The sequence below is a fragment of the Oryx dammah genome, unplaced genomic scaffold, assembly GCF_014754425.2.
Source record: "Oryx dammah isolate SB20612 unplaced genomic scaffold, SCBI_Odam_1.1 HiC_scaffold_10, whole genome shotgun sequence".
NCBI classification, from domain to species: domain Eukaryota; kingdom Metazoa; phylum Chordata; class Mammalia; order Artiodactyla; family Bovidae; genus Oryx; species Oryx dammah.
The window spans coordinates 79111098-79116277 of record NW_024070194.1 but is presented as its reverse complement, the minus strand read 5'-3'; positions in this window follow the sequence as shown (position 1 = coordinate 79116277).

The window sequence follows — 5180 nt, the reverse complement described above, 5'->3', positions numbered from 1 at the left end:
GGATTAGAAATAGCTCCACTGGAATTCCATCATCTCCACTAGCTTTGTTCGTAATGATGCTTCCTAAGGCCCACTTGACTTCACATTCCAGGATATCTGGCTCTAGGTGAGTAATCACACCATCATGATTATCTGGGTCATGAAGATCTTTTTTGTAAAGCTCTTCTGTGTATTCTTGCCACCTCTTCTTAAAATCTTCTGCTTCTGTTAGGTCCATACCATTTCTGTCCTTTATTGAGCCCATCTTTGCATGAAATGTTCCCTTAGTATCTCTAATTTTCTTGAAGAGATCTCTAGTCTTTCCCTTTCTGTTGTTTTCCTCTATTTCTTTGCATTGATTGCTGAGGAAGGCTTTCTTATCTCTCCTTGCTATTCTTTGGAACTTTGCATTCAGATGCTTATATCTTTCCTTTTCCCCTTTGCTTTTTGCTTCTCTTCTTTTCACAGCATTTGTAAGACTTCCCCAGACAGCCATTTTGCTTTTTTGCATTTCTTTTCCATGGGGATGGTCTTGATCCCTGTCTCCTGTCCAATGTCACGTACCTCAGAACGTGAGGTTCTGACAGAATGTGATCCACTGGGGAAGGGAATGGCAAACCACTTCAGTATTCTTGCCTTGAGAACCCCATAAACAGTACGAAAAGGCAAAATGATAGGATACTGAAAAAGGAACTCCCTAGGTCAGTAGGTGCCCAATATGCTACTGGAGATCAGTGGAGAAATAACTCCAGAAAGAATGAAGGGATGGAGCCAAAGCAAAAACAATACCCAGTTGTGGATGTGACTGGTGATAGAAGCAAGGTCCGATGCTGTAAAGAGCAATATTGCATAAGAACCTGGAAAGTCAGGTTCATGAATCAAGGCAAATTGGAAGTGGTCAAACAAGAGATGGCAAGAGTGAATGTCAACATTCTAGGAATCAGCGAACTAAAATGGATTGGAATGGGTGAATTTAACTCAGATGACCATTATATCTGCTACTGCGTGCAAGAATCCCTCAGAAGAAATGGAGTAGCCATCATGGTCAACAAAAGAGTCCGAAATGCAGTACTTGGATGCAATCTTAAAAACGACAGAATGATCTCTGTTCATTTCCAAGGTAAACCATTCAATATCACAGTAATCCAAGTCTATGCCCCAACCAGTAATGCTGAAGGAGATGAAATTGAACGGTTCTATGAAGACCTACAAGACCTTTTAGAACTAACACCCAAAAAAGATGTCCTTTCATTATAGGGGACTGGAATGCAAAAGTAGGAAGTCAAGAAACACCTGGAGTAACAGAAAAATTTTGCCTTGGAATACGGAATGAAGCAGGGCAAAGACTGATAGAGTTTTGCCAAGAAAAGGCACTGGTCATAGCAAACACCGTCTTACAACAACACAAGAGAAGACTACACATGGACATCACCAGATGGTTAAATCAGATTGATTATATTCTTTGCAGCCAAAGATGGAGAAGCTCTATACAGTCAACAAAAACAACACCAGGAGCTGACTGTGGCTCAGATCATGAACTCCTTATTGCCAAATTCAGACTGAAATTGAAGAAAGTAGGGAAAACCACTAGACAATTCAGGTATGACCTACATCAAATCCCTTATGATTATACAGTGGAAGTGAGAAATAGATTTAAGGGACTAGATCTGATAGATAGAGTGCCTGATGAACATTGGGTTTAGAAACATCTAAAGTCAAATTTTGTACATGAATGGCAAAATTTTACAAGGATTATGGGATACTTCCCTGGTGGCTCAGATGGTAAAGAATCCGCCTGCAATGCGGGAGACCTGGGTTCAGTCCGTGGGTTGGGACGATCCCTTGCAGGAGAGCATGGCAACCCATCTAGTATTCTTGCCTGGAGAATCCCCATGGACGGAGGAGCCTGGCAGCCTACAGTCCATTGTGTCGCAAAGAGTCAGACACAACTGGGCAACTAAGCACATAGTTACTAAGTGGAAACACTTAACTACTTGAAAAAAAAATTATAAAGCTATCAGATGTTCAAACTTCCCTTTTCCTTCAGATTAAAAGATAGATTTATTTATACAGCTGAAACAGGACCCTATAAGATATATTTAGTCTCCTTGACTATTCTCCAAAGATTATCAGAAATTAATAACCTGACTAATCAGATATTTTGACAGGGCCTGCATTGATTTTGAGAGTGGTCTTTTTACATGATACTCTTAAATAGTAACCTATACAATTTATGTGACTATAAACAATATTGCTTTATTTTAAATTTATCCAAAAAGCTGTTCAACGGTATAAGAATACAGAATACGACGGGTATTATAAAAGTGCTTATAAATTCTCTTCAGTCATATGAATGCCTAAGTAGTTTTAATTGTCAAACTGAGTCTGAGAATACGTATGATAATAAAAAATACTACTAATAATAATTTAAATGTCCTGTGGAAAATACTTCACTCTTAACAGTTGATTTAAATGTCTAACATAAAAATTCTCTAATAGTGTAAGTGGAAGAATTAAGAAATTGGATATTTACTAGACCAAATGAATATTTTGATGTAAAGTGTCTTAATTTGTATTAGTTCTCCACTTTTTTTTCTGTGCTGCCAAAATCCTAACTTCTTTTGATTGATAAGATGCTAATTCCTATGGTTCAGTGAACTTCACTAATAAATAATGATAGAACATGAGCCATGTTCTGTGCGTCCCACAGATGTGCTGAGCCTTGTTCATGGGCTTCATTCTCCTCTGTATGATACTCCTTTTCCTTTTTTTTCTGTAACTATCAGGGCTTCCTGTCTGTCCCCCGAGGAAATGCAATGCAATGGTCAGACTTCATCCTACTTTATCAGCAAACAATGCCCAAAGCTTAACTCAGTTGCTGTTTTGTTGTTATTTCTGACAAGATGAGCTCCTCTGAAATTATTTTCTTCAAGAATTTTCATCTCATATTTTACCATCTGAGTTTGAATGACGATTTTCTTGAACGGTTTTTTTTTTTTTTTAATTTCCAGTGTTTTCTACCAAAGATTGTATACCACTTTAGAAAACATGAATTTATAAAAATATTTCAACAAATTTATGACATACTCAAAATGAGAGCACTGATCTTTCACAAAGAAATGTTACTGAACTCGGCAGAATTAAAAACAACAATTAGAGATGGCTATCCCGAGGAGTGGAGACCTCCATAACTGATGAGGTTGGGTCCTGAGAGGTTTGTTCCAGCGTCCCTTCTTGGGCAACAGTTGAAATGCAGTCGAGGGCCAAGGAGACCCAGGACACTTCCCATATTCCTAAGTGAGACCCTTTCTTAAGTGAATATAAAACTCCCTTGGTAAACAAACATGTATGAAGAACACTACCTTTGTGTTCGGAGTGATGGTGAAATGCAAAACCATGGCATCAAGAATTTTTTTTCCACTTGTGTGATCAAATTTTTGGTATGTAATTATAAATAAGCTTTACTTTTGCCTTTATTAGGGGTCGACTGCTTCCTAACAAATTACACCCAAAACTTGGCTTAAAACAAAGTTTATTATCTCATAGATAATATGAGGAATTATTCCAGGAGTGGCTTTTTTAGATGCTCTGCTTCAGGGCGTCTCATGAGGTTGCAAGGATAGAGGTTAAACTCATCCTGAGCCCCATTAGGGAGAAACTGCTTCCAAATCCACTTCTGTGGTTATTGGCGGGATTTAGTTCCTTGTGGGCTGTTGGCCGGAGCCTCCTGCAGTCCCTTGTCCTGTGGGCCTCTACTTAGGGCAGCTCCCAACCTGGCCGATGGCTCACTCCTTCAGAGATCGAAAAAGAGGTCTATCTTTTGATCACACAGTATCAGCAACAATAGCCATCACTTCTGTGGTATGCAACTCATTAAAATCTAGTCATTTGTTTCCACTTACACTCAAAGGGTGTACGCCAGAGATAAGACCAGTGGGAGCCATCTGGGAGGCTGCCCATCAGGTGCAAGATACATCCACCTCCTTCCCAGATTCCCTAGGTTCTCATCACATTACAACATGAGCTAAAAGTCTAGAACCTCATTACTGAAGTTAAGTCGGGGTGGGTGAGGCTTCCGGGGTGTGATTCTTAGGTGCAGCTCCTGGAGCACAGGTCCTCTCCATCTGTAGACCCACAAAAACGAGTTATGTCCTGACATACAGGGATGGATCAGGCATAGGATAACCATACTAAGACACTCCTGTTCACCAAGGGAGAACAGGGAAACGCAAAGGAATCTACATGCAGCCCACACTCAGACGGAGGGATTAGACGGGGGTCTACAAACCAGGAGGCGTCTCAGAGGCTACCTGACTCTACCTGACTACCACTCTAGTGGTAGACGCTAGTCAGGTAGTAGAGGCTAGTGGTAGAGGCCACCACTCTACCTGACTGACCCTAAAAACAAAGGACACAAAATTTTAGAGAAATATTTTATGAAGCTTGCAGTTAGCTGACTTTTCGATATATATTGTATTGCTGTGAGTTTGTATTACAATTATTTTCTTTGACTTAGGGTAAAAATTCTTTCAGATTTTTAAGAATTTTGGAGGAAATAGCTAAATCATTCTATCTCCCTCTATCATGACTATAGATCTGACCACTGACTCTTAGGTTGTTTAATTTTTCCAAACTTTCCAAGATGTTTTCCTAAAATTTAATGTAACATGTTATAGCTCCATTCTGATTATTCTAGCTATATTGTGTATTTCTTCTTCAATTTATCAATATGTTTTGCATTTCAAGTTATATTCCTTGATATGACATGTCTTTGAGTATGAGAATTGTTCTAGTTTCTTTTTGGCAATATTGACTGAAATAGAGAAGTCGTTTTTCCACTTCTTTATGCTGTTTAAAATGAAAAAGTATGAAAGTGAAAGTTGCTCAGTCATGTACGACTCTTTGTGACCTCATGGACTATACAGTCCATGGAATTCTCCAGGCCAGAATACTGGAGTGGGTAGCCTGTCCCTTCTCCGGGGGATCTTCCCAACCCAGGGATCGAATCCAGGTTTCCTGCATTGCAAGCGGATTCCTTATCAGCTGAGCCACAAGGGAAGCCAGAAAATACTGGGGTGGGTAGTTTATCCCTTCTCCAGGGGATTTTCCTGACCCAGGAATCAAACCAGGGTCTCTTGAATTGCAGGCAGATTCTTTACCAACTGAGCTATCAGGGAAGTTACTATATATGAAGTCTATTC